This window comes from Artibeus jamaicensis, unplaced genomic scaffold (genome assembly GCF_021234435.1).
Source record: "Artibeus jamaicensis isolate MK-2021 breed Jamaican fruit bat unplaced genomic scaffold, CSHL_Jam_final contig_1998, whole genome shotgun sequence".
Classification (NCBI taxonomy): domain Eukaryota; kingdom Metazoa; phylum Chordata; class Mammalia; order Chiroptera; family Phyllostomidae; genus Artibeus; species Artibeus jamaicensis.
Genome location: NW_026521407.1, coordinates 4,084,474 through 4,093,623, shown reverse-complemented (window position 1 = coordinate 4,093,623; position 9,150 = coordinate 4,084,474). Strand labels below are relative to the sequence as shown.

Genomic DNA, 9,150 nt, shown 5'->3' with positions numbered 1-9,150 from the left:
ATGGGTGGGAGAGGCCGATACCCTGGGAGTCTCCCTGCCCCAATCCTGTCCTTTAAACGTATTTGGAGAGGAGGAAGGGTTTAAGAAGCAGGGATTGAGGGTCTGGGGAGGAGTCCTTAGTGAGGGTGCCCAGATGGGTCTCAGAAGGCCTGGGCTGCCTCGGCTAAGGGCAGTGATTAGTCAGACCCAAGCCAGGGAATTCAATAAAGTTGGCTGCTCATTACCCAGCTGGGGACCCCCTGCCAGAGCAGCGGCAGGCCTGGGTTACATTACAGGGCTGTGTGAACTCTCCCCTCTGAGTGAGACGGCACCAGGCCTTGGAATAATTATGGGGCCTCAGCAGATGGTGGAGGGGGACGGACGGGGGAGGCCTTCAGCTGTGGGACACGTGACCCAGCAGCATCTGTGCAGAGCAGGACACGGGAGGGTCCACGCTGAGCCCCGGGGGAGGCAGCACTGAGTCAGGATCTGAGAGTCCCGGGGTTGGCCGTGGTGGGGAGTGGTCCGGGGCCTTGGGCCTCAGGGCCTGGCCGCTGAAGCTGGACTGCAGCGTCTGAACCTTCCTGTGTTAGGAAGCGAGTGCTGGAGACATGCCTGCTGGTTCAGCACAGTTCTGGACACCTCCCATCCTCAGAAGCCTTCCTGGCAAGGTGGGTATCTAGCTGCTCGGTGGATTTCAGCCCCATGGCAGCCCCCCACCCACTTGGGAAGCTCCATGGTGCTTGAGTTGGGCACCATACCAGAAGTCAGGACTCCCGGGTTTGGATTCTCCTCGTGGTCTGCCGTCAACCCGCAGTGTGACCACCACAGCATCCCCCTCTGAGGCCCCTTTCAGCCCCCTCTGCTGCAACTCCATGTCCTGATTCTTCCAGCTTTGCCCTGATGGCGTCTGCTTCCAGCAGCCCCAAGCCGCTCTGGGCCAAGGCAAACACGGGAGAGAGGAAGTTAGAAGGCTGCAGGGATGCGGCCGGTGTCAGCTCCTCGGCTCTCCTCTGCTGGGGGCGGGCACACCAGGGCCCTGGTTCCCCTTTTCCCAGGCCTGGGAGTTCAGCAGGACCACCACCAATAGTGGCCGGCCTCCCTCCCATGCAGGCCTCCCGTACGCTGGACGCCTCCCCTGGGTACTCAGCTCTCCACACCGGAGCTCCCGCCCTGTCTGCCTGATGGCTCGCGCCCCTGAGATGAGAGAGACATGAGAAGGTCTCGGATTCCTGGGTCTCCCTGCTCCCTCACGAGCTGCTGAGCAACGGGCACATGTTCTCTAAAAACAAATGCATCCCAAACACCCATGTCTACAGTACAGAATGTACAACAGTGTCAGGGGAGGGGGGATGACAAATAGGCCTGTTCTTGACCGACATTTATTTCTGGTCTGCTGGCTTAAAGACGGCTCCCCCACACACTGGAGATGAAGGCCGAAGCATTTGACCTGGACCAGCACAAACTTCTGCCTCAGTTTACTTCTCCAGTCTTATCTGTTGCTCCTCCCTCTCTCACGCTCTGGGACCTGCTATGTTGCCCTTTCGATCTGCGATCGCTGCACACACTCTTTCCCCTTCAGCCCCCGCCCCACAGACGTTGTCGTCTGCCACGGACACTCCCTGCGGCAGGCCAGGCCTGTCTTCTCCTGGACAACTACTTCCCAGCCCATCTTAGAAGCTGTGTCTGCTAGGAGGCCGCCCTGACCTCAGAGGCTGAGGACGTCCCAGGCCACTTCTCACTGGGGAAGTCTTGGTATAGTCTTTAAAGTGATGCCCCAGATGGTGCGGCTCAGTTGCTTGGCTGTTGTCCCACACACCGAAAGGTCGCCAGTGCTGTTCATGGTCGGGGCACGTGGCTGGGTTGAGGGTTCAGCCCCAGGCTGGGCCAACCAATCGCTCTTTCTCTCCCTTCCTTCCCCTCTCTCTAAAATCAAATCTAAATAAACGAATAAAATGAAAAAGCAAAACAGAACAAAAAGCTGACACTGGGTTACCGACCTGTGGCAAGGTTTAAACACTCAGCGCCATGCTGTCGGGACCTATCTGTGCTGATGGGTACAAACCAGGTGGAGGGTGATGTAGAAAATCCACGTTCGAGGCCCTCAGTGGGCCCAGGGCAGCCCGACAGCCCTGGTGGGACTGCTTGTGGCACATCAGGCATAGTTTACGTGGTGTTGAAGTGACTTTCTCCTTGTCTATCGCCCAGAGTGGCCTGTGAGCTCCTGGCGGCAGGGGCTGTATCTGGTCCCCGGTTCCAGCAGAGGACACACACCCTGCCAGCGTATGTGCGATGAATGGATGATCCTGTCAAGGAGACCGTGCCTCGAAGGGCTGGGGTGAGTACTCCTGGTGCTGGCCATAGGTGAGAGACTAGTTAGTCCCAGGACAGGGCACCAGAACTCAGCATTAGGCAGGCAACGGCGATATGCCCATCCCTGGGCCTGACAGCCACTCTGGGCAAGAAGGAGCCTGGAGTCTGCAAGGCCCGGACTATGGCAGTTGGAGAAGGCTAGGGCGCCCCGTGGACAGGTGGGAGCAAGGTGCCCGGTGGGATCCGCCACATCCACCACGCTGCTCTCCAGGTACGCCTCCCTCAGCTTCTCACCGGCCCTCCTGGGGTGTCTTAGCCACTGAAGGTGCCCTCCTCAGCTCTGCTCCTCTCTGCTTCCAGAGGAATTTTTCCAGATTCCAAACAGGTTGCTTCCCTGCTGCAGTGAGTTGAGTGGAGGACCCCAAAGGATATGTCTATGTCCTAACCCCCAGAACCTGTGAATGTGACCTTATTTGGGAAAAGGGTCTTTGCAGATGGAAGGATCTTGAAAAGAGATCACCCTAGATTATCCAAGAGGACCCTAATTGCAGTGACGAGTGTCTTTATGAGAAAGGCAGAGGTATATCTGAGACACAGAAGAGGAGGCTGTGTGGAGATAGAAGCAGAGAATGGAGTGATAGGGCCACGAGCCTGGGAGTGGCTGAGCCACCGGGAGCTGGAAGAGGCAACAAAGGGATTTTCCCCTTGAGCCTTTGGAGAGAGCGCAGCCCAGCTGACTCCTTCATCTCAGGCTTCTGGCTTCCAGAAGTGAGAGGGAACACATTTCTATTGTTTTAAGACACCAAGTCTACAATAATTTGTTCCAGCAGCCCCAGGAAACTAATACACTTACCTGAAACTCTTCAGTGGCCCTTCCTGGTCAGGGTCAAATGGCCCACAGAGCCCTCTGAGATCTGCCACGGCCACCTCTCCAGCCTCCTTGCTCACCCTGCATGCGCTACCAGTACAGAATCTCTGATGTTCTCCAAACACACCAATAAGGTGGCCAGCTGTCCAGGTTTGCCTGGGACACCCTGGGTTCAACACTGAAGCTCCTGCATCCCAGGAAACTCCTTAGTCCTGGGCAAACCAGAACAGTGGGTCACCCCATACTTTTGTTCAGGCCATTCTCTCTGCCCACAGTGTCCAAGAAACTCCACTGCAGAATGAGACCAGAAAAAGTGCTGGAAGGGCACTCCAGATGCCAGAGGTGAGCCATCTACACCTCAGGAAACCCAAGCCTCTTTGCCAGGGACCCAGAGTTGGCCAGCAACAGAACCTCAGGCACCAGATGCAGTGAAGGGCGACAAAGGCCCAGGGTGAGTTGGCAGATGAAGTGTGGCTCTAAGCTGCAAGGTAAGTGCTGCAGTTGGCATTGGTGCAAGTAAACTGAGACAATGGTCCAGAGGAGATGGCTATAGATGGGAGTCTACCATGGTCGCTAGATAAGGGAATGGCATGGGCACAGGTGTGTTGGCAGGAAGAGTCCAATGAGCCTGAGGGTTAAAAATAAGCAGTCAAAAATAACTCAATTAGGAGTGTATTCAGCAGCATGTAACAGAAACCCGGAGAAGCTGTGGCTTAAATAATTAGTTTACTTTTTTCTCACAGAACAAAAACAATTGGTTAATTTCTTAGGGCCCTGTCTCCTCTTTTTTCTCTTTTGTCACCTTTAGCATGTGGCTTTTTCCCTTAATACTGTTGGTGGCTGCCCCCCTAGATACTTCTTCCTTCCCGATCCAGGTCCGGGGGAAGTGCCAACGCCCCCAGAACCATGTCTGTTTATTCAGGGAGGGAAGACCTTCTGAGAGCCTCCCAACCATAATGCACTGGCCAAGACTGTGTCACATGACTCTAGCTGCAAGGGAGTCTGAAAAGGTGATGGTTCTAACTTTGCAACAAGGAAGAAAAGAGCTGTGATTGGCTTTTGGGCAGGCAATTCACAGCATCTGCCAGAGCAACTTTCCTCTAGGACCTATTGGCTAGGATGGTACCTCATTTTTGCAGCCCCTAGTCTTCTCTGCACTGTGAACTGGTTTCTGCTTCTAGAATCAGACTCAATTCATGTGTAGGACAATATAATACTAGGTAAAGATGGATGAGAAGTCTCAGAGATCTCTGTGGTTTTGTGAGATATCAGTAAGCTACAATAAAGCTGGACTGAGCCAGCCCCACAGCCCCTGGAAGAAGTTGGTAGGGTGCTCTGCACAATAGAGGATGTGATCAGCTTCATGAAACAGAGCTTGATGATGACTGCAATCCCAGGTGAGAAGCAGCACAAAAGAAGTACCTGGGAAGGGATCTTGAATTCTCCTAAATTGACAGTGAACATCTCACAAACTGAGCCCTTCACTGAGGAAGTGTGGGAGGCAGTTAGACAGACATGAACAGAGCAAGGATAATAGACCAGGTACAGAAGGTCACCAGGGCAGAAAGCCCCAGGTGTCTAGCAACAGGCAGAACTGGAAAACAAGGACCTTGCTTCCAAGGATAACCCTTTCTCCCCTAGCACATTGCTGGTCATGCATGCAGTTTAGACACCTTGACCTTTCCTCTCCTGGCATGTTGCCAGTCATGTGGGTTGGACTCCTTTAGACCGGGAACAAATGGGGGGCTGGAGAATACCCCTTAAGCATTAATCCCCCAGGACAATGAGGTTCTGACCAACCTCAAATATATCTATTTGAGGCCTCAGTTGTGTTTCAGCTCCAGACCCAAAAAAAGCAACAAAACCAGACAATCGACCCCACGGCTGACATCAGGACCAGCTGCATTGACTAATGAGCCCTGGTGCCGACCAATCAGTGGAGACCATGACCCTCAAACGACACACCTGGAAAGCTGATGCATATTCTACTGGGATCCTCCCCTGGGCCTCCAAATAAGAACCGTCCAGACAGAGGACCCAGTGGGGCCCTCCCTGGTGGGAGGGAGCCTGAGCCTTTCCCCGCCTCCTTTTCTTTCCTCCGGTGCTTTCCCTTTTTCTCTCCTAAGCTCCAAGGCCCTTCCTTTTTCCTCTGTAACTTGTTTCCTGACCTCATTTCTTCTACAGTCCATTTCTTCTACCTCTGCGACTTTCTAAATAAATTTTCTCGTATAGTTTGAGTCTTCGCTCTGAATTCTTTCTTAGCCAGAACTCAACTACCAAGGTCGCTGTCCAGGGTCGGGTCTGACTCCACCAGTCCAACACCTGGTGCTGTTTTCACTGCCAACAGAAAGAAGGGAGGCTAGAGTCAAGTGAGGCCAGAGCTTTGGGGATGAATTCAAGTCTACAGCCCCAACTCTGGGCCAAGGCTGAGCCCCAGATACCGAGGCAAGTGATGGAAAGAATGTTTCGGTGGGAAGGTATATCACTGTACAATTCACAGCATACCAAACACTGAGACAAATTTAGGGGATGCTGGGTCGGCCCCAGGGAAAGAGAGCTGTCATTCAATCATTATTCACTCAACAAAAGTTTATTTCATACCTGTTATGTGCCAAACATCGTACCCGGCACTGGTGATACAAATCACCAGCTATGGCAATGATTTGCAACACGTGTGCCATAAGAGTTTTTAAAAGATGCAATACATGACTATTTAGTCAGGGCCACTGACCTCTTTTCCCTTAGATTGTCAAATAAAAAATTGACAACCGCCAGGACAGGACAATAGGCACTGGTGTGAATGCATCAAAGTTATACCTATTTTTGTCAGATTGGCAAAATCTGTATTTTTGGTGTCCTGCAGGATTTTAGTAATTAGTTTATGGGTGCCATGGGCTGAAAAAGGTGGAAAATTTCTGAGCTATAGTCTTTGCCCTCAGAAGGTCTACAGTCTAGGTGGATAGCAAGGTACAGAACAGATCATTGTGTACACAAGTATTCAGTTAAACCTGATGCATTTCAGGAAGAAATCCAAAAAGCCAGGGCATATGTGGAGGGAAGAGTGAGCCAAGCAGGGGAAACAGTGTCTAACTGAGATGAGGAGAGTCTTAGCCAGGGCAAAGGCGAGGCTGACGTGGCTGGAGCCCTGAAAGAGGGAAAAGTAGCCAGTGGCTGAGGTGGCTAAGGGACGCAGTGGCCAGACCCTGAGGGGCTCATATGCTGTGCTGAGTTCTGCCTTAATTTTAAGGCTGGACTTTGCTAGTGAGCCTCTGAACGTTGGTAAGCATCAGGCACAGAAAGCAGCAAGGGGTAGGAGGTCAGGAAGCCTCTTTTGAGGCCACTGTGCCCGGAGTGGAGCACGCTCAGGTGGCCATGGGTTCCTGTCCCACGTGAGAGAGGGAGGCAGGCCCCTCTGCTCGTGGGCTGAGGCTGGAGAGGGCAACGGAGAGCAGAGGACACGCAGACCTGGCCTGTGTCCTGAGGTGACTGCAAGGCTGGCAGAGAAATGGCTGGAAGCTTTGACTGGCAGGCTAGAGACTGCCCTCCACTCATTTCCCTTAATGAAAATCACGCTATATACTAAGGGGAGGAGCAGGGAAGGAGGTGAAGCAAGAGGGTGAGAAGGGATAGACGGCTGCCCCAGAAAGTGAAAAAGAAATTTTCCATGTAGGGCAGCCCTTGCTTAGGAGAATCAAATCTGACTGTTGGGTGTCATCACAACGTCCTCCCAGCAGCTGAGACGGAGAAAGGACCACAGGTTTTGAGTGACTCAGAGGCCAGGCCCTCGTCCGACCGCAGTGAAGACTTTTCCGCCCAGTGAGTGAACCAGGGGGCTTATCAACCCTGTCCAGCCCTGTGGACTCATTCTACCTAATCCAGAAGGCCAGGGGTCAGTGCTTAATTAGCACAACCACCACGACCTCCCCCCTTGAGGTCCTCCCAAACAACTCAGTTAATTGCTTCCCTGGAGGGTGTTCTCTTTGTTGTTTACTGTTGAACAGAAACCGATGGTCAAGATGATCTCAAAGGAAAGACACCCAGCAGAGCTTTGGTGGCCAGGGCAACTGAGAACCGGACTCCGCAGCTGGAAGCCTGGCTCCGCCCCACAGGGCAACACAGCTGCTGGTGTTTGACAAAGTTTTAGGAGGCAGGTGCCGAAGGAGGGTCTGAGCTGAGCTAAGCCCACCTTTAACTGGTGATTCTTGGAGAAAGAAGCTCCTCTATGGTAGGAGCTCTCAAAGGTTTTGACAATAACTCATCGTCAGAAATCTATTTTTCATGGCGATTCTGTACACATATTCAAATGCACGCCTGAAACAAAAGTTTTACAAGATAATAGTTCCTCTTTCTCCGCGCGGTGCCGTCTTCAGAGTTCCAAAAGTTGCAGATCACTTGGGAAGGTTGGGGACAACAAAGGGCCAGGGATTTGGGGACCTCTGCTGTCTCCATCACAAGACTAAGGAGGCAGGACACAAGGGTAATATACAAAAGTCGATTGCTTTTCTTTATCCCGTCAATGAACAACTGGAACTTGAAGTTAAACAGACACTAGCTGCTTGGAGAGGAGCCGATGGGGGGATACGCGGAGGAGCAGCGTGGTGCGGTGCGGGAAGTGCGCGTGCCTGTTCTTGGGCCTTCCAGAGCAGCCACCCGCTGAGTGTGGCGGAGTGAGTATCCCGGACAACGCCACACCGAGCAGAAGAAGGCGCTGGCTGAGCCCTGCCCAAACTCCTGAGCCACAGAATCGCGAGCAACTAAAATGTTTGATGTCACTCACTTTTGGAGAATTTGTTACAAAGCAATGTGTAGGTGGAAGAGGCATGTAGAGACGGTATGGAGGTCTGTTTTAGCCACTCAGCTAATCATAATCAGAAGTCGGAAACAAGGATGCTGCTGAGTCGCCTTCAGAGTGTGAGACGGAACCGTCTGTGCCTGCCGCAAGGTCATTAAAGGGGCCCAGAGGACGAGCTCAGATGAAAGCACCACCAACCGATCTAACATCCCAAACCCGAGGGCGATTGATGACGCACGAACTTACTCAGCAAGCATTTTTCAGGAGCTATTGTGTGTCCTGTTCTATACTTAGAACTGGGGAGTTGGTGGAAAATAAGTCAGTTGTGACCTCCATTGTCATGGACTTGAAATTTAGTGCAGGTTACAGATACTAGCTAAATACACACATGAATATAAATGACAGGATTTGGAGGGTGCCTAAAGGAGATAGAGAGGGGCTTGACACCAGGCAACAGTGCCAGGCCGCCCTCCTCGCCCCGCCCATTTCCTTCACCTGCGAAGGACAGGAAGTCAGCGGGAGGAGACGCTGCACACCTGGGCGGCTCGGGTCCAGGGAAGCGTGTTGAGGGTTAGAGCCCTGCTTTCAGCATCGAGCAGGGGTCAGGGAAGGACTTCTAGAGGAAGAGATGTCCACCCAAAGCCCCGAAGGGTGGGTTACAAGTAGCCAGGCAAAGAGGCAACAGCACAAGCAAAAGCTGTGAGGTGGGCGGTGTCCCAGAACACTTGAGGGACCAAAGACAGCCAGGGGGACTGAAGAGGAGCAGGTCCACACAAATCCACGTGGGACTCAACTCAGAAAGAGCCCCTGACCCAGGGGGGAGGCCCTCGTTTAACCTTCTGTTTAAAAACATGTTTCCTGCCCTGGCTGGTATAGCTCAGTGGATTGAGCGCAGGCCTGCAAACCACACTATCGAGGTTCGATTCCTAGTCAGGGCACATGCCTGGGTTGCAGGCCAGTTCCCAGCAGGGGACCCACGAGAGGCAACCATACATTGATATTCTTTCCCTCTCTCCTTTCCTTCCCCTCTAAAAATAAATAAAATCTTTTTAAAAAATTTAAAAACATGTTTCCTTTGCACTGTGGGTTGTTTTTTAGCAAGTGTTAGGGTAGAGACTTGAGAAAACAAACCAACCAAACAAACCCAATACACGGCTAAGTGAAGAGAAGACACGGAGGGAGCTCTCTTGGCGAGGCA

The 9,150-nt window shown here is 52.6% G+C and overlaps 1 long non-coding RNA gene across 2 annotated transcripts; it reads left to right on the top strand.

Moving 5' to 3' along the window:
* The first annotated feature begins 427 nt into the window (after positions 1-427).
* LOC119037455 (uncharacterized) lies at positions 428-5,193 on the top strand. 2 transcript variants are annotated; one of them, XR_008390082.1, is made up of 5 exons: positions 428-650; positions 1,093-1,256; positions 2,188-2,317; positions 3,436-3,611; positions 4,988-5,193. It is a non-coding gene; the product is annotated as an uncharacterized LOC119037455 (long non-coding RNA). The 2 variants fall into 2 exon arrangements; XR_005080197.2 differs by lacking the exon at positions 4,988-5,193 and having other exon boundaries at positions 3,436-3,771.
* Positions 5,194-9,150: the final 3,957 nt, after the last annotated feature.